Source organism: Lissotriton helveticus, chromosome 6 (genome assembly GCF_964261635.1).
Source record: "Lissotriton helveticus chromosome 6, aLisHel1.1, whole genome shotgun sequence".
In the NCBI taxonomy this organism is placed as follows: Eukaryota; Metazoa; Chordata; class Amphibia; order Caudata; family Salamandridae; genus Lissotriton; species Lissotriton helveticus.
The window spans coordinates 1548763549-1548789190 of NC_136067.1; the positions used below are offsets into that span (position 1 = coordinate 1548763549).

General features: G+C 47.8%; 1 protein-coding gene across 5 annotated transcripts in view; it reads left to right on the forward strand.

The window, feature by feature from the left end:
* Positions 1-25642, forward strand: part of RALGAPA2 (Ral GTPase activating protein catalytic subunit alpha 2) — a 1907250-nt gene that overhangs the window by 1468637 nt on the left and 412971 nt on the right. The gene's annotated exons all lie outside the window — the stretch shown is intronic.

Sequence of the window (25642 nt, forward strand, 5' to 3'; positions counted from 1 at the left end):
GCAATCATATTTGCTGGTGTTTTCTCCAAAGTGCTCACTAAGAAGATTCATTTTGACTGGACTAGAAGGAAGGCAACTTGAGCAGTGGAAGCTAAGTATGTTTGTCTTGCTGACTGAGGTGATTAGTGTCATACTTGAATTAATTGCTTTGCCTCACTCATTGAAAAAAGGAAGAAAGGTGTCATTGTTTGGACTCTTAGAGAGCACTAGATTTCCCACTTAACATTGATTGCACCAAGGACCATTCCATAGATGATCAGCTCTTTGTGGGTTTACGCACTTGCCAAGAAGCAAGTTCATTCTACCAGGGCCACGGCCACTGTCCTGCCATTGGCTGACATCTGTCAGGCTGTGACATAGGCATTGGTGCATATGTTCGTATAGCACTACTGCATTGACAGCCATGTCTGATGGGAAGATCACTTTGCCTGCTTGGTTCAGCAAGACTTTTAGTTTACATCACTCCTCAGGCCCTCCAACTTTGGGAGGTACTGCTATGGAATATATATATATTTATTTTTTTAACCAGGTAGACAATCGACAACTTGCATCTGCAAACAATCACGTTGAGAAATGTATCTCATCAAAACATTCTTTCATGATTTTGATAGTACTTGGCTAATCAGCCAACAGAGAAATCAGTAACCCCAGTAAAAAGGGCCACATATTGTTCTAGACATCTGAGGATAATGGTGAGGACGTCTCGCCCATACCTGACCTTTGGAGTGTGTTAGGCATCCCCATCAAATGTACTCTATATCTTCTATCCCTCTTCATATGTTATACAACGTAACCATACAAATGTGTACATATGACCGTGTATAAGTGCAGTCAATTTTTAATTTGAATAGATATTCCACATTTTTAACCATCATTAATGGAGATGAGGGGTAAATCTTTGCTTCCAAAATTGTGCTAACAATAATCTGGCCACAAAGAGTGTAGGAAGTTTGCCCTAAAGCTTGGTAAGAGGATACATTGAATTTTCACATGGGGTGCCTAACACCAGTATCATTGGATCTAAGGGAAGGTAGACCCCTGTGATGTCTTGTATGTTTGTCACTATCTGTAGCCTGCAATGCTGTATTCTAGGACAGGGCCACCACATATGTATTGTCATCTTGTTCCCCACAGCCAGTCTAGCACAGGTCAGAACTTCCATAAATAGCTTTTAGGTGAACAGGGATAAAATGCCATTCTGTTAAAAATTTTGCATGCGGTTCTCTGTGCTCGACTCACGTGGGAGGACCTAGCTGTTCTTTCCAATTCTTTAGTAAAGATTCTTCTGTAACGGGATTTTCTACTTCTCTCATCCAGCTAATGTTACATATTGGTGGTTTATCTGTGTGAAGCTGGTTAAGAAGTGTGTATAATAGACAGTTCCCTTTTTTGTACTTTATCACAAACTAGGGACTTCTCTGTTAGCTTTGGCTTGAACCTGTCTGCCTCTGGCCTAGAGTAACAATTGGTCAATCAAAGGCTGTCATTCAGCTGATGGCTACATTGATTGACACAAGTTTTGCTATCCAGTAGTATACCGTCTGTGTACAAGTCGCCCAATCTCATTGAAGCCTGGCACCCCATATCCCTGGAGGGAAATCTGGGTTAGAGGGCGGTAAATGTGGTGGTGGTGTTTTTCCGTGCAAGAGAATCCCAATAATCTAATAAAGTAGCAGTTAAAATAAGCATGAACAGGAAACCACAAAAAATATGGTAGTGGAATCATGGAATATAATTGTTTTATGTCCACCCATAGCGTCTTGAATGGGATATGGTGCCAGTCTGACGCTGGGCACACCTGAGCTACAATTATGAAGCGTTCCACGTTCAGGAGTCCCATTTTCCCCTCCACTGGCATACTGTAGTCTCGGGTAACCTAGGGGTCTTGCTTTTCCCCAAAAAAACGAAACTTTTTTTTTAATCTGTAGTAGTAGTACCAGTTGAAATTTTAAGCAGTAATGCTTGCAAAACCAATAGGAGTAGAGGGATGAAAGTCATCTTAATGCAAGCCCCTCGGCCTAGCGGCAAGATCTCGAACTTCCTCCAACTGTAGAGGTCCTTAAACAGCAGTGGCGGTATATTATGATGGAATATGGATTTCATGTTCCTTTTTTAGAAACCCCCCAGATATGGGAAAGATGTCTTGTTCTATTGAAGTCCTGCTGTTTGTGCTGCATGTTTGCTTGTACTGATTTTGAATAATTCACTTTAAACCCTGAGACCCATGTGAAGCAAAGGGTATTGCCCACAAAAAGCACAATTCTAAAAAAGCATTTGACAGACTGTTTACCCAAACAAGTTTTTATAATGCATCAGTACTAATACACTGGTTAAGTACCCTCTTTGGACCGCCTTAGATAAATTAGACCATGTGTGTACCATTGCTGACGTTTATTTGGGTAATGTTTCACTCGCTCCTAGAAATGGGTACATACCCCGATCTTGCTCAAAGATGAGAACTTTTCTGTTTGTGTCTTTTGAATTGTCTCTGTCTTTGCCCTCATGAGAATGTATGCCTTCAAATCTTTTATAAGGAGAAACATAAATAGCTTTGCATCTTCTAAAAAGAAAACTTTTAATTTAGATTTGGATACAGCTTTATCTAATTGTATTTTTTATATTGAAATAGTAATGACAACTTAATGGTAAAACAACATATAATGGTGATAGTAACCAGACAGATGAACTTTGGAAAGCTTAGCATCAGACCAAGAAAATAATGTCCAAAACTAACTGCTGTGGTTGATGAATCATGGAATTTCCTAGTCTTGTGTTGGGGATCCCTTCGGTGTATTGCAACCCCCATCTTTTTTTTACTTGAATGTACCCTTTTTTGTACCTTCACTAATGAGAAGGGTCTATTTTTGCCTCATCCTCCATGTGTCTCTGAAGAGAATGTTCCCATATCTCTAGTATAGTAAAATGAGTGGCCTAGCACAAGCATGTTATGTTGACCATTTCCAAAGGGGTATATGTGTATTGTAGTTACACATAGAATGTAGACTTTATACATTTGAGTGGACGCCCATGCACTTATGCACGTCTTCTGAGAAGAGCAAGTGTGAAATGACACACTTCCCTTTGCCTCCATCTTCCTGGTGTGCGAAGACTAGTAGCATATAATGTACAATGATCAGGCACACTGTTGTGTGCTTTCACCTCTGAAAAAGGAATTAAAGTATTATTCAAGGAAGGCTTTTGACACAATTCTGGGGAATTATTATTGCCCTTTCGTTAACCTTTTCCAAAAGTATTCTCTAAAGGTATTACTATTGGGATTTTAGCCCAGTCATTCAGAATTACAAATTCACCGGAGAGTCGCTGAATAGACCTATCTGCATGTTAACTGACCTTTTCTGGAAGTTCCAGCAGCGATATAACACATAAGAAGGCTCATTAAGGTGTGGGTAATCTCAAGTGGTCATTGTACTTATTCTAAGGGGAACCAGACACCGACCACTTTGCCGATGAACAGTGACTGTTCCCTCTACATTTCTTTCACTGACAAATTCCCCTGCCTCTGAAGCAGCAGAGGATGAGTACTGCCTTCTACACACGAGGCCAGGCTCTGATCAAGTTTGGACTTGCGTGTAGATGAAGTATATGAACTTAAAATCCTCATGTGAAATAGTTTAAGATTTTGGTGGTGCCTTCCTTCTGAAAAAAACTGCAGCATGCCAACTAGGGCAGTAGCTGATGTTAGCGCCCTCTAGGCTTTCAAAACATACTTATATGATTTAGGACTTTACCCTTTAATGCCAGGCTTTGCCACTCCTTTTTTGGAGAAGTAACCTCCGTCTCTCGGACCAAGAGACAGAAGATTCGCTCTCAATTGCAAAAGTGCCATTCCAAGACTAAATTTGGCTGCAAAAGCCATAGTCCTGATTTATTCTCTTGGACTGTGGCATATTTGGTCTACTGGTGGTGTTTTGCTTCTCTGCCGTTGCAGTCCTAAGTGCTAACACTTCTAAAGAGCTATTGACTGTGGAGACATGTTAGTACTTTAAAACCTGTAGTAGACAAAGCAGCCAAGGAAAACAGGTATGCATATAAGACAAACTTTCTTTCAGCACTGGCATTGGAGAGTCAATTTACACTGCGTTGGATCTGTGTGTGTTCTTTAACCCACTTCTGAGCAGCCCTGGCATCAGACTTTCAGACTGTGCGGAGCCCTCATTAGATACAGACTAGAGACGACTATCACTGGAAATGATTGAGCTTTATAAAATAGTGTAAGGCCAAATGTAACTTTTCTCTACTTCTGAACACCTTCAACCTGATCTCTCATCCACTTGGTAAGCAGCATAGTATTTGTCCAGGTTCAATCAAAAAAAAATCATAGCAACACTTAAGATGTTTTGGGTGATTTTCCACCGTTTCCCGTAGACTTCAATTGATTTCAGTGACTCCTGGAATAAGAGTTGACCCCGGTGACTCATACTGAAAAAGGCTAAAGCTATTTTTCTATATTTTCCTCATTCATTTTCTTTTTACTATTTGTAGGTCTTGCCTACCAGAGAGTGTAAGCTGTCTGATTGTTAAAGACCAGTTATGGTATTACCAAACCTTAAAATGAGCTTAAAACTTCCCATTGCTTGCCTTTGGTTGGCTTTAATGTCACTCATTTATTTACTTCTTATTTGATAGTTTGCTGTCTCCATCATGTGTTTGCCCCTCCCCTGGAGCACAGCCTCCTTACCATCCTTTTTGCTTGGCTGGTATGTAGTCTTTCACTGCTCATTGTTAAGGAACTACTTTTTAAATTATATTTGAGCACTCCATGAGAGTGCATTTGTTTTCTAGCACTCTTTTGTGTGCCGCTTCCCTCCAAACAGCGACCCTCGGAGTGCTCCATGTTCTCTCCCTTGTGTGCTTTTCACCTCACTAGCATCACCGTGCTCCATATTGCTGTCCCCCTCATGTGCTGCATTTCCATCTTACAGCCACCTAGCTTTATTTTTATTATATTTCCGCTACCTGCTCCTCTGCTCCTTGCGGGCATTGTTTTTACTGTTTTTGAAGGGCCCGGCAGTTGGCATCTCTTGCTGGATGTTGTGCTACAAATAAATTTATTTTTCTCACTGAACATTTCATTTTTTTGTTACTTAACAATCCAAATGGTGTTTGCCATCTATATCGGACAGTTAAATGGTGCCCTCTTCATTCTGTAGGCATATGTGTGTGGTGACTCATGGGCATGTCTGCAGAATGGTGTGACTGGCAAAAGCAGCTGTGTTGTCATGCTTTTTTTTCTTTTTTCTAGCCGATCCTGCACAGCATTGGCAAAGCCATTAGGTCGAAAAGCTTTGCCAATGTGTGTGTTTTTGTATGTGTTGGACAATGGCTGCTAATCTTTAAATTTTTATGAACTTGGTTTATGCCTTACATTGTACTCTTTTTAACTTTTTTTCCCTTTGAGGTGTTGTTCTTTGCATATATTCTCCCTCAGTATTCTTCTCCAGTCACCTGTAAGCACAACACTTGAACTTGGTCAATATTATAGCAGGGTGAGACAAAAATAACTTGAATATTGTAAGGGGCGCTGTGGCGCATCCTTTAGGATTGGTGTGGAAGTGTGACTAATGGGCACTTAATAGTCTCTTGGTCCTCCACTAGCTTATGGTACCAGGGAGATTTCTTACAATTCTATGTGACCTTGTGTGTTTTTTCAGTGACAGCCGCCACTTACACAGAATGGTAGGGTGGGTGGGAGGAGCGTGGCGGGACGACGGGTGAATAATTAAAAAACTTACTTCAAGCCGCTGGCGATCTCCTGTGCCACGCCGCTCTTTCTGGCCTCTTCCTGGGTCCCAGCTGCCCCTGGGACAGACTCCCAGTCAATCCCTGTGCTGCAGAGCGGCACCATGATTGGCCTGAGCGGGAATGAAAGACGCTCCGCTCAGGTCATTGAGTCTGTGGGGTTTCTCCAGCCCAGCTGCTGAATGCAGCCGGGCTCGAGAAACCTAAGTGTGCATGTGTATTTTGGCCGGTCTGAGACAGCCGGCCAAACACACATGAGCACTTAGGGAGCGCACAAACACTCCTAATCCAGCTTCCCATGCCCTGCCCCTCCATGCGGAAGCTGGCTCAGAGCCGACAAACGATAAATAAAACAAAGCTAGAGCATAGTTTTTATTTTTCGCTTGCTGCATCTTTTTATTTTTTTGTTGATGACTGTGCGCCAGGCAGTGGGGCGGCGCTCCTCTGCCATTGTGGAGGAGCCGCCAGTATTATTTTTTACCCAATGTGATGGGACATTTCGTTTTCTGGTGATGGTATTAGCAGTTTCTTGTTCATATTTCTAAGCATAATGGGAATACTTGTTGTTCTGCAGTTTCCAGTTCTGTTCCTCCAACCGCACCACCTGACTCCCTTTAATTCACTGACACCCTCATTCTCACTTCAACACCTCGGTCCAGCTATCAGAGGCCGTTTTACCTCCTGATAAGTTCTTCGTCATAAATACAAGATTCATTAGTCTGTTTTCGTCCAAAGCAAGCACGCCGAATACATTTGTGTTAGGCCGGTGTAAAGAACTTGCAAGTTCCTGCCAGTGTTGGCCAGCCGTCACTCCAAGGCATGGCTGCTCTCTGTAGCCGAGAGTCAACGTTTGTTTTCTCGCTGTGAGAAAATCCCATCTCCTGTCTCTTCAAGGCCCCAGCCCCGGCAGCCTGGGGACGGTTAAAGCACAGGCGGATTCCACGTAAGCACTGCGCCGGTTTCGAGGGGGAGAGAACATGCTTTAAGAGAGATACCAAACATATTCCGATGAAGTGGGAGGGTGCCGAAAGCAGAAGGGCGCTCTTCAGAATCCGTCGCCGTTGCTGTGGCAATTTATCTGGCCCGCACCTGCCTGCTCCGTGGCGCGGCGATCATTTTAGCCTGATTGGACTGTCTGTAGTCAGCCCGCGTTACCTCGTCTCGACTAAAGCTGACAATTTAATGTCCCATTTCGGAGCCTCTCTGTCAGTTACTGTAACTAGCGATCAGGAGAAATGCTGCACAGCCTGAGAAGGAAGCATTTGCCCAGTCACACCAATCTCTGCTGTGCCCTGATGAACGCGGCGGTAGCTCTAATAGGTGGGACGAGGGAGCGCTGACCTCCATTCTCAAGTGCAGTTTCCCTGCTGGAGGGGATCGATAGTTGAGCTGCCCGTCTCTGCTGCTTGCCTTCCGTTCCCACAGTGAGAATCTTCTGCGGGCGGCAATCGATACCTCTAATCTGTCCCAGCCTGTATTAAGTCAGGCGAGGCAAGGCTTTTAGGTGGCATTACATGGCATTGTGGGGGCGGCTCGCGCTCTTTCTCATAGTGCTCTTCACGGCCTTGCAGAGAAATGCGTCGGATTCGGTTTGTAGAGGCCTCTGTCTGCCATCTCTTCTGTCGGCTGTTTTAGTTTCCTGAGTGTTGGGGACAGTGCCGGCTGTAGCTATTTCGTCAATTTTTTCTAATATTTCTGCGACTCTAGAGTTTCAGAGTCCATGAGTTGCTTTGCTAAAGTCGCCCCACTGAGGGACATGTTGACGGTCTCCCATGCTCTGCTTGTTCAGTTCTGCAAACTCTAGAATTCTGAGACAGAGCCCAGCACTCTCTCTGGTATGTAACGGGTTTTAAGGACTGCAAAATGTTTACCAGGATAGTAGTTATTGACTCGGTATCCTAGTTTCCCAAACTTGTCACCAGAAAATAGATGAAGTAAAATTGAAAATGAACGTTTTTATGATTTGTAGATAGATACTGTAATTCACAGCAGCACCAATGTCTGGAATACCGTCCATGGCATCTGCATTATAACAAGCAACAAACATTTTATTTCTCTTAAAAAACCAACCATCCACTAAAGAAATATTCAGGGTTTGCGATAAAGTACACAAAAATGCAAAAGCATATATTTAATACTATATGCTTTGAACAATCAACCGTGCACTGCTAAACCACACTAGGAGCTAGCAGTTTTCTCTGGTTAGGAACCTAGGAATTAATTAGAGTTTATACCTTTTTGAGAAAGCATAGAACAGTACACAATATCCTTTAAGAACACGTTTAGATGATTGGCCAAATTGTACAGGGAGTGGAACCCAAAGGTGAGACATTGAGTCACAAGGTAAGTTGCATAGAGCATTTATTGCTTTCTAAAAGGCCATATGATTGTGTGTTCAGTGGCTGTCTGCTGGAAATGGGATCCGCGCATAGGGAGAAATGCAAGTCAATGAGAAGTCACCCGCGGCTTCTCTGTAATGGCGGAGGAGCGTTGCCCAACTGGCTCAGCCAGCAGCTGAAAAATAAAACAATATTGTTTTATTTTTCAGCTGCTGGCTGAGCCAGCATGTGTAGGAAGGACCGGAGCCGGTCCATGGAAGGGAGGAGGAATAAAGTGGAGTACACTTCTAAGTGCACATATGTGTTTGGCCAGCCGTCTTAGGCAGGTCAAACTGAAATGCGCAGTTAGGTTTCTCCAACCCGGTTTTTTTACACAGAAGAAACAGCACAGACTTCCTGTGCCTGAGCAAGCATTAAACAAGTACACTCCTGGCTGTGGACAACTGGCTTTTCACTGGATATCCAAGCTTTGCTTATGGAAATGCCCCTTGATGGCTCCTGTCTCTTCAGAGACAATGCAGACTTGGAACTGGAACATTTAAAGAACAGCAGAGCTATGGCCAGGTCTTTGGGCCTTTCAATGGACCCTCATCAATACCAGTCTGCCTTTCGCTCCTTTCGCGGCCACAGATGAGGCTCCCAGCTGCGTCTCTACCCGCCCAGGCACCACTGGAGAAGCGTGGCTCAATGGCTTACTGTGGGCACCCACTTTTTGGTATTATGGAGAATGCAAACCTTGAGTCTGATTTATGTGAGTAATTGCTAATTAATGCTATGAATTGTGCTAATCTTTTGAATCCATGAATTTTGTTGTAGACACGAGGACCGCACTCCCTTGAAGAATTGCAACAGCATTATATGTTATCATTACCCCTGAGGAAGGGTTCAGTGTGAACCCGAAATGCATTGGGTTTTTGTTTTTCTATGTTTATGACTAGTTATGCAATATTATTTTAATGACATGCTATGATACATGCTCAATTGTGTATATGATGACATATGAGAGACATACATTTTTCATTCATTTTTTTCAATGTATTTGAAATCATGAAGCTTTTATTTTGAATATAGAATTCGAGAGAAATATAAAATAAATTCTGAACGAATGATCAATGATTGGTTTATAGGCTTATTGCCAGATAGTTGTGCAGGACACAGTCCCTGGTTCTCTGGGGTCTCCTTCAATACATTATAACCAGGGGGGGTGGTACCCTTCCCCAGTGTTCGTGCACGCTCACACATGGATTAACTGCATTACAATTCTTTATTTTTTGAGTAATCTTTGAATTTATACAGGTGTGCAGATCCACCCTCATTTCAATGGTTAGAGCGGCAGACCCTAATGCAGAGGTCTGGCCCGGGACCAGGGTTCAATTCCCGCCTCGGCGGCTCTTGGACTCAATCTCCCTGGACCTGATCATTCTCGCCTCGGTGCCTAGTTTAATCATGGGTCCCACTCTGTGACTCTGGGCAATTGCTTGCTTAATCTCCACAATGGCCCCAGCAGCGCTTGGATGCCTGGCTTCACCTTGGGGGTGCCCAGGAGTGGACATTTCACATGGAAAAGCCAGGAAGGGTTCCACAGCGGTATGAGTGCAGCGCAGGGACGCCCCGTCGCGTGGGCAGCCGCGCGCTTTACAAATACAACACATTTACATTTACTGCACACAAGCTTCCCAGCGCCTGCATGGCCGAGGATACAGAACCCACTGACCACCTGGGTCAGGCACCCAGAGATCGGCCCAGTCTACCGCTCCTCCCGCAGCGTTCAAGCCTCTTTAGTTTGCCCTCCGATGGGCTGCCAGTGGGCGGCAGATTACACCATCACCTTCACCACTGGAGGTCAATAACATTAGAACGCTGGGTTCTCCAGACTGTCTAATAGGACTACTCCGTCCTCTTCGTGACCACCCCTCCACCCATGCCATCCACTTAGAACAGGCTGACTGAGGACCATCTCTGCCTTAATCCACCAAAAAGTGGCGACTCCTTTGACCAAGTGAGCCACAGAGAGGGTGTCTGCATCAGAAGTAGGTCGTGGTTGATATTCCCTCTACTTTCTGGTGCCCAAGGAGGACGGAGGAGTTTATCCTATCCCAGACCTGTGCCCTGTCAACTTCTTCCTGAAAAGGAGCCATTTAGAATACTTCCACCTTCACAAGTCCTGTCTGCTTTGGACCTGGGAGACTGGATGGTGTTAGACTTGCAGGACAAATACTTCCACATCCCCATCCTGCCTGCCCACAGACGTTACCTGCGGTTCACGATAGGTCATGAGCACTTTCAGTTCACTGTGCTGCTCTTTTGCCTTACCAGCGCCCCTCGGGAGTTCACCAAGGTGATGGCAGTGGTTGCAGCTCATCTGCGGAAATCAGGGGTGCCAGTCTTTCCTTATCTCGATGACTGGCTGTTGAAGGCAGGCTCGTGTCCCACCTCCAAACTATGGCGGACCTCCTGCACTTGCTGAGGTTCACTATCAAAGTGCCGAGGTCACACCTGACCCCTTCTTCGGCGCTCACTTTCATCAGAGCTGTTCTGGACACAGTGTAGTTTCGGGCTTATTCTCCCAAACTGCAAGTACAGGATATTCAGGCTATTATACTGGTGTTTCAGCCTATAAACCTATTTCCTGGATTTCGGTGAGACTGACTCTGAGGCTGCTGGGACTCATAGCCTCCTACTTGTGGCACATGCCCGCTGGCATATGGGGGACCTGAAATTCGAGTGGGCGCAGCATCAGGGGAATCTTTCTAACTTGGTCCAGATCTTGGAGGGCACTGCTAAAGATCTGCAGTGGTGGCTAACATTCCGCGATCGGGTTAGCGTAGCGACAGACCCCTCTTCCCTCCCCAACCACATCTGACAGTGATGACAGTTGCATCACTCCTGGACTGAGGCGGCCATCTGGGAGAGGTGGGAGATCAGTAGCCTCTGGCTTTTAGTGGAATCCTGGCTCCATATCAACCTGCTGGAGCTATCAGTGATCTGACTGGCATTGAAAGCCTTTCTACCCTCCATTAAGGGAAAGCTAGTACAGGTGTTTACCAACGACACCGCCACCATGTGAAACTGCAACATACAGGGTGGGATGGGCCGTGGACCTTTTGTCAGGAAGCTCTGCATCTCTGGACATGGCTGGAATGTCAGGGCATTCCCTTGTGGTTCAACACCTGGCGGGATCTCTGAACGCCAAGGCAGACAAACTCAGCCGAAGATACGTAGGGTATCACGAATGGCGTCTCCAACCGGAGGTAGTGCAAGGTCTCTATCAGCAGTGAGGAGAACCAAGGTTGGATCTGTTCGCCACTGCTGAGAATGTGCAATGTCAGCAGTTCTACATGCTGGAGGTTCCAAGGTGACTTTCGCTTGGAGACACTTTTTGTCTCGAGTGGAGCTCAGGCCCCCTGTACGCCTTCCCGCCCATAACACTCCTGCCCAGAATTCTCATCAAGATCAGGAACGACCAGCCTAAGTCATCCTTGTGGCTTTGGAATGGGCTTGTAGAGTCTTGTATCCAGAGTTGCTGAGAATGGCCATCGGTTCTCTGATTAACTGCCCCTTCAGGAGGATCTTCTGTCGCTGCAGCAGAGTGTTCACCATTCCAACTTGTCAATGCTCCACCTTCATGCTTGGCAATTTAGTGACGACATTTGACTGCTTTTGGTTTTCTGCCCGAAGTCTGTAATGTCATCTTGGCAGCCAGGCGTCCATACACCAAAACAGTATACGCCTGCCATTGGGGCACGTTTGTGGCATGGTGTGTAGAGAAACAGGCTGACCTCCTGTCTGCCCCTCTTTCTCAGGTCCTTCTATTTATTCTCTCTCTTGCCTAGCAGTGCTCTGCTTTGGGCACCTTAAAAGCTATCTTTCTGCCATTTCAGAGTTTCTGAGATTTCCTGATCAGCCATCATATTTTCAAGTCTTCTATTGTAAGTATATTTCTCCTTCTCCCTTCATCATGCCTCAATGGGACCCAACGTTAGTTCTAACTTTCCTGATGTGTACTCCTTTTGAGCCGCTACACAATTGTCCTCTCAAGGCAGCCTTTCTAGTTACACTAGCATCTGCCTGCATGGTCAGTGAGCTCCCAGGCTTTGTCACCTAAGCCTCCTTATTTCAACATCTTTCCAGACAAGGTTGTCTTTTACACTAGAGCTTCCTTCCAACTGAAGGTTGGCACACCCTTTCATGTAGGCCAGACCATTACCCTGACTACCTTTATGGTTTAAATCTTTTTATTGAGTTACAACAGACAAAAGAAAGAAACAAGGCACTCTGCTCCGTTCGGACTACACATAGGAGACCACCGGGTCGCAATAAGTATTGTTACCAAAGTTAAAGAGCATGAAGCGGGCCCTCAAACATAAGGTGAGACAAAAAAAAACAGCACAACCCCCCTCCCCCCAGTCCACCTTAAAAGGAAAAAGAAAAAGGGAAGGTCAGGGAAAAGGAGCAAGCCCTCTAGGCCGGGGCCTGCACGACCCTTTGGGTGCGGCATCCGGAATTTGTGTATCTGGGAGACGAAGGAGTCATAGGTCCCGAGACCAGTAATGTGAGGAAGGGTCGCCAAAGTTCGGGGATTTCAGACCTCCTGCCTGCCAGCATAAATGGAAGTTTCTCCATGCCCAGCACCGACCATAGGCTCTGGAGCCAACCAGTATGCTTCAGAAGTTGAGTGGAGCGCCAGTGGATCAAGATGTTTTGGGTCGCCGCTCCCAGAGCGATAGAAATCAAGCGGCCCTTGCGCAATTTGAGTGGGTATGTAATCTGATTGGGAAAGCCCAAGAGGATGTATGAGGGGAAGTGTGGAATCTGTGTTTCAAGGTGTGCGTCTACGTCATCCAAAACTTGGGTCCAATAAGATTGTATACTCGGGCATCTCCAGAAGATGAGTTCTAGTGTACCTGCCTCCCCGCATTCCCTCCAACACCGGTCACTTCTGCGTTTATCAAATTGATGGATGCGTTCAGGCGTGTAGTACCAATATGTGGCAACCTTGGTCAGGGTCTCTGTGAGGCCCATATGGTACTCTGAGTGTCTGGCCCTATGGTAAATGCCCTCCCACTCCTTGTGGCTCATAGTCGTCCCCAGATCTTGCTGCCACCTGGTGCGGCCAGCGTTGTATGTGTGCGTATTAGTGGTCAGCAGCATTTTGTAGATGTTGGATATTATTTTCTTATCGGAGGTGCGCGTTACCAACCACTTTTCATATGTTGTCAAGAGGCGTTGCGCTTGTGGCCTAACCGTGGGGTGTAGTGCCCAATGCCGGACCTGCAGGTCTGGCAATAGCTCCCGTTCTGAGAGGCCATATTCCTCCCTAAATAGGGAAAAGGGGATGATACCTTCCATGTTGAAGAGGTGTCCCAGTGATCTACAAGAGGAAGAGCGCATGCCCTAAAGGCGGAGACCATTGTGCCAGGGTGGAACTCAGGGTTGTCGAACAACGGTGTGAGGGGTGACGGGAAGGTGGTTAGCTGATTAGAAATGTTCGTGTGGTCCCAGGAATCCAGTATGGTGCTTGTAATGTGCGAGGCATATAGGTTTGGAGGTCTATGGTTTCTGTTAAGAAAGGGCACCCCCCTGTAGTGGCCTACCTGCCACTACCTGATCCTGGAACAGCAAGTGCTTTTCGGATTCCAGGCGGTGCCACTCTACCAGGTATCTGAGCTGGGTAGCGTAGTAATAGAGCTGAATGTCGGGAACTCCCAACCCCCCTTTCTCCGGCGGTAGAGCCACAACTTGGTGGCTGAAGCGCGGTTTACACCCGTGCCAGATAAAGCGCGACAGGTCCGCTTGTATTCTTTGGGTCCAGCCCCGCGAAGGGGAAGGGTCTGAAAGAGGTACAGGATCTGGGGGAGGACAGTCATCTTTACAGCTTCAATCCGACCTAGCCAAGACAGGGTGCAGCGTTTCCATCCATTAATTACTGTGCGGATATGCGTGCGTAGGTTGGTGTAGTTAATCTCAGCCGTGGCTGGAATAGTAGGAGCTAACTGGATCCCCAAGTAGGGAACCGCAGTCGATGCCCAAACCACCTGGTGTACCTCCTGCAGGTGGGTAATAGTATGTGATGAAAGGGAAATATCGAGGGCTATGGACTTGTCCATGTTAATCTTGAAACCCGACCCCAGGCCAAAGCAATGTAATTCAACAAAGAGGGCGCGTATAGCCGTAATTGGGTTGGAGAGAGAAAGGAGGATATCTTCTGCGTAGAGGCTAATGGTATGAATGTCCCCCCCTAACTTGATCCCAGTTACGAGAGATGCTGCCAGAGTCTGAGTGCCAATGGTTCCATATATAGCGCAAATAGGAGGGGTGACAGTGGGCACCCCTGCCTTGTGCCCCTCCCAATGGGAAAACAAGAGGATGTGTGACCATTAACACGGACTGTTGCCCAGGGTGAGCGATAGCAGTTTAAAATCCGGGTACATAGCTTCTCACCAAAGCCAGCAGACAATAGGACCATTTCTAGATAGGGCCAGTGTACCCTATCGAAGGCCTTCTCCGCATTGATGGCCAGGAGCATATATTCTCCCTGAGTGCTGGATGCCCGATCAATAAGGTGCAGAATGCATTTGGTGTTGTCGCTAGTCTGCCTCCACGGGATAAAGCCTGCCTGATCAGGCTCAACCAGTTGGGCCATGTATGGAGCTAGGCGAGCCGCTATAATGCTGGTTTAGATCTTGATGCCTATATTTAAAAGAAAGATAGGCCTGTACGCCTCGCAGACTGTCGCATCTTTCCCTGGCTTAGGGATAACCACAGTTGCTGCCTCCAACATGTCTCCGGGAATGGCCTCTGGTTGTTCGAAAGAATTAAACAAAGCCGTCAGGGCCGTTGCCAGCTGACTGCAAAACGTCTTATAGAAGGCAGCTTTGTATCCGTCCAGACCTGGCGACTTGCCCAGCTTAAGGCGAAATATTGCGGAAATGACCTCTTCCTTCTGAATTGCCCTATCGAGGTGATCAGCCTGTGCTTGTTTCAGGATGGGCATGCGGGCTTTGGCTATATAGTCAGCACTGGTTTGATTATCTAGAGGACCCCCAGTATAGAGACCAGCATAAAAATCCCGGAATGTCTCTGCTATGTCCGCGTCATCTTGAAGTTTTCGTTTTGAAACACTCTACACAAGCACCTCAAATCAAATCTATCATTTGAAAACGTTAGGAAGTTATAGATCAAGAACCTGACTTTTTAAATCTTTTTCAAGGTCCTCCTATATTTGCTCATAACAGACCAAAGAATCTACGAGAATTATTGAAACCTACCTTTAAAGTTAAAAAACAAGCGATAAAGGGAATGAGGAAATGCCACAATTGTGGACAATGTGGTAATGCAATCATAGGGGATGCTTTTATGCATCCACATACAGGCAGAAAAATTAAATTACATCATACATCAGACTGTAATACAGAGAGGGTAGTATATACCACTAGGTGTCCATGTGGACTGGTTTATGTGGGTAGAACTAGTCGAAAAGTTAAGACTCTCATGGTAGAGCATAAGAGTAGGATTCTGAATAAAAACACAAGTTCTTCACTTGTTGCCCATTGGTTACAGGCCTCACAAACTATTCCACAACTGAGGTTTACCATTTTAGAATGGGTAGTTGTGAACCCAGGTATAGACATTAATACTGCATTGGCGCGCAGGAAGGCACACTGGATAAAATTACTGGGCACGGTATCCCTGGGGGACTCAACGACCATTATGAGTTACTGTGTTTTCTTTGAAGATGTTCTGATTTTACAATTTTTTGACTTTTGTAAAGGATTTGCACTCTTCCCCCACTAACCTTTGACTATAGCATACGTTTCACATCTAGTACATTTGTTTATTTTTTCTTTACATTTTTTAGGAGCTTATACATAAGCTCCAACTGTTAAGAAACTTTATTGAGATTTTTGACCTTTCAGGACCTGAATACTCTCATTCTATCCGTATATGTATTTTGGTCATTTAGTCTATATTGATCAACAACTCAATTTAATGTAAGGACAGTTGTCTGGATTGAGGCAAGAATCTCATTGTTTGGCAGTTTGTTTATTGTTCTATAATTCCTTAAGGTACTACCTACACGATTGTTTGCGGGTGCTCACTTAGTTTTATCGGTTCTGTGCTTCCTGTGCAAAGAAGCCAGACAGATTTATGTTTTAGATTTTTGATCCCACCCAGCCATTTAGTTCTGGAGGGTCATCTATTTTATTTTAGTTTTTTTGTATTTTTAGAAAAACAGTAAACCATTTGATTCATATATGTCATCAAACGAACAGTCAGCGAAAAGTGAAAAAATACATACAGACAGGTGAAATGTGCAATAATGTACAAGTGCTATACAGGTGCTAAAAAATCTATACTATCAGTTCATACAGGCAACACCAAGAGCAATAAATCTAATACCTAACAATAAATTAACATTAGGAACCAGTCCTTTATATTAGGTACAAGAAGACAGGCGGACAAACAGTTCAAAGGCACTGCCTGCCTGTCTTACTAAGCCATGGATAGGAAAATAAATTGAGGGGCTACAAAACTAGGGATAACACTGTATAGATTTAAACGGCCCTAGTGGTACCCTTGTTCTTTTTCCAGGGCTTAGAGTCTAAGGGCTTAGAGTCTATTTAGGACTTTGTATGTTGCTTCAGTTTCCACGGTGTTCTCTGAGACTTCATGTCACATGGCACGGTTTTGAGGAATGTTGCACTTTATGGTTCAGCTCTCTTCATTCACTTATCACGCGTTTTTTCGAGTTTTTTAGATTGTCTGTTTTTTAATGGCACACCTTTTTGTTTTCTGTATGCTTTCACTTTCCGAGTGAAAATCTCAATCACCTCATTGTAATTATTCACTTTGAACTCGAATGGTTTAACAAATATAGTGTAATGCATTTACATTTATTGTGTTGTAGATTCCGAAGGAGGACTCGCAAGATTTGACACAGTTATTATATGATGCAATTTATCCCCTGAAGAAGGGTTCTGAAAGAACCTGAAATGCATTGGGATGCTCTTTTTATGTTATTGATTTTGTGAAAAGGCCGTTTAAGTAACACTTTTTATGTCAATATTATGAATCTTCATATTTGTATTTTTGCTTGTATTTTTGTTTCTGATAGATACATCTGCCTTGTGGATTCCTCACCTTGTGAATATCCCCCTTGCGTCAGCAACGTTCGCAAAATTCTTTGTAGCACGCCGGCGTGGACGACGTCATAGGAGCACGGCATCGCGCGCGAATCCGTCTGATGTCACCGACTCCTTATTAGACCCACGTCGGCGTGATGACGTCAGTTCCCTTTTTTCCGCGTCGTCGACGCTAGCGGTTTCTGTGATTTTCTGTGATTCAGATAGTAACTTGTTGCTATTTTGTGTTACTGTTTCTCTGTCGAGTGTCTCTTCTTCGTCGAGGATGTCGTCGAGGAAGACGGGGTTCAAGCAGTGCGGATTGTGTGCCCGAATGATGTCTATTACCGACCCGCATGGCGATTGTTTGTGGTGTCTTGGATCGGACCATGATGTAAAGAACTGTCGATCCTGCTTCAAGATGAACCCTAAGGCTTTACGAGAGCGGGAGGCTAAGCTTCTGCTTGCGAAGGTGAAAGGAAGAGAGGCTGGAAGGTCTTCGAGGTCGACGTCTAGACGTTCGAGGTCGAGGCAGAAGTCGCGGTCGAAGTCGAGGTCCAGATCGGCTTCGAGGTCGGGATCCAGAGTGAGGTCGAGGTCCAGAGAGAGGTCGAGGTCTGGATCGAAGTCTGCTTCGGGTCATGCTTCGAGCTCCTCGAAGAAAAAGCATAAGAGGAGGAAGCATAGCTCAAGACATCACTCTGGTAAAGAGTCTTCGGATTCGAAGAGGAAGTCTCGAAAACATCACAAAGACTTTGTGTCTCCTTCTCCTTTGCAATCTCGTGAAGGTTCCCCGGTTCCGGAGCAAGAACCGGATCCGGAGTCGCGCCATTCTTCGGAGCATGAAGGAGATGGGGAGATTCCTCGGGCTCCGACTCCGGTGGAAGACCCCGAGAATCAGGAGGGCCAAGATGAACTGATGCCTGAGCAGCCTCCTTCGGAGCAGCCGATGGGTACGTACCCTCCCTTTCCTGGTCCTGGACAGGACCGCTCGCATTTCCTTAATGCTATGTTTGGCGTTTATGCGAGGGCAATGTACCACACTGGTGTACCGGCTGGTCCCATGGGTCCATTGTCTTATAACTTGGGCGTCCCTCAAGCTTACGCTCCGGCACCTTTTATGGCGTTTATGCCGACGCCTTTTACACCTTGGCTCGGTACGGCGCCTCCGAGGTCGTCGACTCCGCACACGGCTTCGCCGGCTCCGGAACGACCTCGTGATTTGGATCGAGGTGCCACGCCCGTTCGAGAATCTCGACCTTCAGCTGTCCCGGCTCCTCGTTCGACGCCGGTTCCGGCTCAGTCGGAGTCATTACCGGATCCGTCGAATTCGGTTTGTGTGGAGTGGTCGAGGCGCAGAGCTCAGCGCCTCTTGGAGGAAAAGGAGTATGAAGATCCTGAAGTGGAGGAAGGAGAACTTCTGGATCAAGGGGACTGTTTTGAGGACCTGCATAGTGCTAGTGGTCTGGAACTCTCTCCTGAGTGGGGTTTGCCTTCAGTTTCAGATGCACCATCTAAGGACGTGGCACCCTACCATGTTGTAATTAGGAAGGCTGCGGATCTGCTCAATCTGTCTTTACCTACTGTTGAGTACAAGCCTAACATCCTCACGGAGGTTTTGCATTCGCCTTCTTCTGTAATAGAGCCTACACTCCCATTCACTGAGGCTTTGACTGAGCCGATAATGGAGGTCTGGAAGAGACCTTTGACTGCTCCTGTGGTTTCCAGGTCGGTGGCAAGACGTTATAGGGTGGCACCTGGTGACCCTGAGTTTCTCTCTTCACATCCTTCTCCGGAAAGTCTGGTTGTGCAGGCCGCTTGTTCCAACAGGTCTGCAGGTTCTTTTCCTCAGGTGCCAGCAGATAAAGACTCTAAAAAATTGGACCAGTCTGCAAAAAAGATTTTCTCCTCAGGTATCATGGCTTTAAAATCTACCAATGCTACTTGCCTGCTCGGGAGATATGTTCATGCATTGATGGACTCTGTGAAACAGTTGTCAACTAAGCTTCCAGAGGAAGATAGAAAGAACTTCAATGAGGTAGTCTCTGATACTCAAGCTGCAGCCCGCTTAGTAATTCAGAGTGGCATGGACACGGCGGACTCTGTGGCCAGGATAATGGGCTCTACTGTTGCCACGAGAAGGGCCGCATGGCTGAAATCTACAGAATTTTCTGCAGATGTACAATCCACTTTAATGGACTTGCCATTTGACGGGACAGGTCTCTTTGGGGAAAAAAGCGGATGTAGCCTTGGAGAGGTTCAAAGATAGCCGTGCAACGGCAAGATCTTTGGGCCTGCAGGCTAGAGGATCTGCCACTAGGAAGTTTAGGGGATTTGGAAGATCCACTTTTCGTTCCTATGAGCAAGGCCAGCAGCAGCAGCAGCAGCAGCAACAGAACCCTTTGTATAGATCAGAGGTAAACAAAGGGGTCGTGCTCGTCGACGCCAAGCCTCCTCCTCTAACAATCAACCCCCACCCGCAGCAGCAAAGCAGCCCTACATCCGCCATTCCGGATCATGCGGGTCCGGTAGGGGGTCGGCTTACTCATTTTCTACGGGATTAGGAATCGGTTACATCAGATCTTTGGGTTTTCAATCTCGTAGAAAATGGGTATGCACTTCCTTTTCAGGAGTTCCCTCCATATAACCCTCCTTGCCAAGGTTATTGTTCGGAGGACCACCTGCTTCTCCTGCAGGAAGAAGTCCTGGAACTGTTCCGAAAAGGTGCGATAGAGGTGGTTCCAGAGCAGGAAAGGGGTCAGGGGTGCTACTCCCGGTATTTCCTGATTCCCAAGAAAGATGGCAGGTTACGTCCTATCCTGGACCTCAGGATTTTGAACCTCTAGCTCAAGCAGGAGAAGTTCAAAATGCTCACACTTGCACAGGTTCTTCAGGCGCTGATGGAAGAAGACTGGATGGTGTCGATCGACTTGCAGGAAGCGTATTTTCACATCCCCATTCTGAAGTCGCACAGAAAGTATCTCCGTTTTACGATGGGATCGCAGCACTACCAGTTTGCGGTCTTTGCGTTTGGGCTTACTACTGCGCCTCGAGTTTTCACCAAGGTGATGGCAGTGGTGGCTGCGCATCTCAGGAGGTCGGGAATACCTGTATTCCCGTATCTGGACGACTGGCTTATCAAGGCGGAGTCGCCAGAGAAGGTGCTCCATCATCTGCAAGAGACAACTCAGTTGTTGCACAGGTTGGGTTTTTCGATAAATGTACCCAAGTCTCACCTGGTGCCCTCCCAGCGCAACCTGTTCATAGGTGCGGTACTGGACACTTCTGTATGTCGTGCATTCCCTCCACCTCAAAAGATTCGCGACATACAGGAAATGATTCCTTTTTTCTACAATGGAGCGGTTGTTCCAGTCCTGAAGGTCCTTCGTCTGCTCGGTCTGATGGCTTCCTGCATTCTGTTGGTCAACCATGCACGCTGTCACATGAGGGCGCTCCAGTGGTGCCTCCGCAGGCAGTGGTATCAACACAACGGAGATCTCGGGGAGTCTGTGAGGATCTCCAGAGAAACTGCAGCGGATCTGTCTTGGTGGGGCGTGGAAGGCAATCTGTCTCATGGGAAGCCTTTCCAACTGCCTCCTTTGGTTGCCACAGTGATAACGGATGCATCCACTCTCGGTTGGGGTGCTCATCTGGGGGATCTGGAGGTCAAGGGTCTTTGGTCTCCAGAGGAAAGGTTGCTTCACATCAACCTTCTAGAATTGCGGGCGATACGTCTGGCGCTCAAGGCCTTCCTCCCTTCCCTTCGCGGTTGGTCGGTTCAAGTCCTGACGGACAACACGACCGCGATGTGGTATATCAACAAGCAGGGAGGAGTGGGGTCGCAGTGTCTCTGCAGAGAGGCTCTGCGCCTCTGGTCCTGGGTTCAGGACCATCAGATTTGTCTGATGGCAAATCATCTGGCCGGAGTTCTGAACGTTCGTGCAGACGTTCTCAGTCGGCAGTTCTCTGCCGATCATGAGTGGAGGCTCCATCCGGGGGTTGTTCACGACATCTTTCAGATGTGGGGGACTCCTCGGGTGGACCTGTTCGCCACTCGCGAGAATGGTCATTGCCCGTCATTCTGCAGTCTCCAGTATCCGATGCAAGGAGCCTTGGGGGACGCGTTTCAGTTGAGTTGGGCAAATCATCTCCTTTACGCGTTTCCTCCCATACCCTTGATTCCTCGGGTTCTGAGGAAGATTCGCCAGGACCAGGCCCAAGTCATATTGGTCGCCCCGGATTGGCCAAGAAGGGTGTGGTACACGGACCTTCTCCACCTCTCCTCTCACCCGCCGCTCCGTCTCCCTCTCAGGGCAGACCTCCTCTCTCAGATGCAGGGGCAAGTTCTACACCCCCACCTCCAGACATTACACCTTCATGCCTGGAGATTGAACGGGGCAACTTGAATTCCTTTTCTCTCCCTCACGATGTGGTAGATGTCATTCTTTCTGCCAGGCGTGACTCCACTAAGTCCATCTATTCTTATAGGTGGTCTAAATGTATCTCTTGGTGTGGGGAGAGGGCTGTTGACCCCTTTAAGGCTAATTTGTCTGACATTTTACAGTTTGCTCTTTCTCTGGCGCAGCAAGGATTTGCTGTTGCCACAGTCAAGGGGTATCTTTCGGCCTTATCGGCATTTCTCTGTTTGCCGGATCAGCCTTCTCTTTTTAAGTCTCCTGTGGTTTTAAGATTTTTGAAGGGTCTCACTAATAAGTTCCCTCCTACTCCTTTTGTTGTTCCTCTTTGGGATTTGAATCTTGTGTTAACCTATTTGATGGATTCTCCCTTCGAACCCTTGCACAAGTGTCCCATGAGGCTTCTTTCTTTTAAAACGGTCTTCTTGGTTGCAATTACCTCGGCAAGGAGGGTAAGTGAGCTTCAGGCTCTTAGTTCCAAGCCCCCATTCTTGACCATTCATGCTGAAAGAATGGTTCTCAGGACCAGGGCTGCTTTTCTTCCTAAGGTGGTAACTCCCCTCCATCTAGGACAATCCATTACTCTCCCTACCTTTTATCCTCCCCCTCACCCTTCCAAGGAGGAGGAGAGACTTCACCGTTTGGACCCAAAGAGAGCAGTCAGTTTCTGTCTCGATAGGACTAGAGACTATCGTGTTGATGATCAGCTCTTCGTGGGTTTTGCTGGCTGCAGAAAAGGCAGAGCGGTGCACAAGCGCACTCTTTCCAGACGGATAATCCTGTGCATCAAGATTTGCTACTCTCTGGCCGGTAAGGACCCTCCTGAGGGTATTAGAGCACATTCTACTAGAGCAAAGTCTGCAACAGCCGCTTTGTCTAGAGGTGTTCCTGTTGAGGACATTTGCAGAGTCGCGACTTGGGCCTCCCTTCACACTTTCGCGAAGCACTACTGCTTGGATACCGAGGTGAGGAGGGACGGCCACTTCGCGCGCTCTGTCCTTCAAGATTTTCTGGTATAGCAGAGTGGACACCCTCCTCCGGGAGTGGGGACTTCTGTGGGACTCTATTCACAAGGTGAGGAATCCACAAGGCAGATGTATCTATCAGAAGAACAAGTTACTTACCTTCGGTAACGCTTTTTCTGGTAGATACAGTATCTGCCTGTGGATTCCTCACTGACCCACCCGCCTCCCCGTTGTCCACTATGCTATACCTGGGGGTTTATGTATTTATATTTCTGGTTTTTGATACCTTTGCTACACACTTTGTGTGCAGTTTTGATTTGTATGTACTGTGTACACTGTATATATGTACGTTTACTGTCTTTGGGCCGTCCGGGTGCCTCGAAGGCACGGAAAAAAGGGCAGGACTGACGTCATCACGCCGACGTGGGTCTAATAAGGAGTCAGTGACGTCAGACAGAGTCGCGCGCGATGCCGTGCTCCTATGATGTCGTCCACGCCGCGTGCTACAAAGAATTTTCCGAACGTTGCTGATGCATGGGGGATATTCAGAAGGTGAAGAATCCACAGGCAGATACTGTATCTACCAGAAAAAGCGTTACCGAAGGTAAGTAACTTGTTCTTATGGTACAATGCAATGTTTTTTGCTAAAACAATTGTATAAATTCATTATTTTCATTGATGAAATTAACACTGATTAAATCTTTCGAATATAGTATATTTGCATACATGGATTTTGATGCAAGTGTTTGAAGACAATTTTGTCCTTAGCAGTGTTCTACGTAGGCTGCGGGTTTTTCCACGGCCTTCTTTCGTTTCAGAAAGAGTGTCCGCCATCCCAGGTAGGCCAGGAGGTCGTCATAGCCGGCTCGTAGTGTGACCAAAGGAAGGGATCTTGCCTCCCCTCGCCGCCCGTCAGAGAGCCAGAGCTGAGCTTGCAAAGCTTCCACCTGTCACTCAGTCGTCTGGTCCGCCCCAGCCAGGGCCTCTGTAGCTGAAGCTAGGGCCTCCCGCTGACTCTTGGCAATATCCGCCTTGTCCGGTTTCCGAATCCGCCGGCGGCGTCCCTGACGTCGCCACCCCGTGCTGCTTTGATTGTCTTCTTCCTCGCTCGGAAGTACCTGGCCCAGAAGCTGACAGGAGTCAATGAGGGAGCGCATCTAATGTAGCTTGCCATTGAATCGAAATATAAATCTAAACGGGTGGCCCCATGAATATTGAATACCTTGCTGTCTCAGGTGCTCCTTCACTGGGCGGACGTGGCGGCGGCGCTGCAAGGTAATCAGGGCCAGGTCCTGATAGAGCACCGGGGTGTGTGCCTTGTAGATAGGGTGAAGAGATCTCGCTTTGGAAAGAATAGCTTCCTTCGTCTTGAAATCCTGTAGACACACCAAAATGTCTGCCGGGGGGGGGCATTAGGCGCACGTGGTGGGCCTACACGATGTGCCCTGTCAAGCACAATTGCCATGTCGTTGGGGGCCGCCAAGATGTGTCGAAAGAGGCCCGCCGTGAATGCGAAGAGGTCCGTGGTGTCCTCTGTGGTCTTGAGGCACCGAATTCTGATGTTGTGTCTGTGGGACCTATTTTCCAAGTCTTCAAGGTGTACTTGGGCGTCCAGGTGCTGGTCCTGAAGACGGACGATTTCCTGCTGTAACATGGCCCCGTCGGTTGTTGTCGCATTGCTTCTATCCTCCAGCGTGGCCACTCTCGCCCCCACCCCGTCAACATCTCTGCGTATCCCCTTGATTTTGGCTGTCAACTCTGTTTTTACAGTCTGTATGTCCGCCTGGAGGGTGTTAAAGAGCAATTTCACGAAGGTCTTAGTGATGGGCTCGTCGCTCGTGCCAGGGGCTTGTTGTGGGGACGCCATCTTAGGTGTGACAGCCGTCGCGCTGGGGACGGGGAGAGCTCTACCAAATATGTCCGTCTGGGCCCTTGGTTTCCTTGTTCTGGATGAGGACATACCCGTGAGTGCTGCAGCGTGTGTAGACCAGCGCCAAGAGCCCTACTGGTGCGCACAACCCCCTCCTTCCAATCTTGTGGGGCCCGGTCTTCCCGTCAGAAAGTACCAATCTAAGGGTCCCCTTCCCGTCTCCGGCAGAGTCTGCCACCACGTAGAGACGTCTGTGCGGGGGCCACCTGGTAGGAGTGCGCATTGCTGCTTACCCTGTGATCATCTGGGCGCTGCCATCTACAGAAGCTCTCTATAGCCAAGATCAAAACTGGGCCTCAATGGGACCTGCGACGGCCAAGCAAATCAAGCACAGGTCATCACAACTAAGCTCCCAGGCCTCTCGCTGCAGACACCGCTCCTCAGTGCACCTCTAAGTGGGCCCGGCTTTGGCTTCCTCCTCCGCGGCTGGTTCCATGCTCAAAGCCCCTCTCAAGGAGTCCGCTGGGGTGTGAGAGCTTTGCTAGAGGGCCCGGTCACCGCCCCACCGCATCCACCTGGGTGTGTCACCACTCTGAGGCACAAAGCGGTAGCACCCACGGCACCCGCCTTATTCACCCCTCCCCCCTGCGTGGGTCGGCGGTATTCAGCTGCCCGTTGCAAAATGGCAGCCTGGGGCCTGCTGTGTCAGTCACTCAGGAAGGTAGCAGCGGAGGGATACAATAAGGCCACACTCGCTGGTAGTACCGCTTCCTTCCAGCTCCTCTCCCATTGCCGGTCATAGGCCCTCACCCGCTGCGCCCCTCCAGCTGCGAGCATGTAGGCCGCAGCACCGCGTGGGCTGCGGGACACCTTCCAGCCCTCAGGCCGCCCCGCTCTGTTCCGCCACCACCAACCTGCCGATAGTCGCTTCTCAACCCCCGACGGGTGCGCAGGGCCGACGGGCAACTGCCCGCAACAGTCTGTGGTCCGGGTCCGCAGCCCAGGGCAAGGGGTGCTCACCGCCGTCTGCTTTGGTCGCGGCAGACCTGTCCCGCCTCACCTTAGTCTCCGGCGACAGCTCCACTCAGGCTCCGACGGGGCTGCGGCGTCCCAGGCAGCCGCCGATCATGGTCCTCGGGCAGGCAGCTCGCAGCTCCAGGGACGGTGTTAT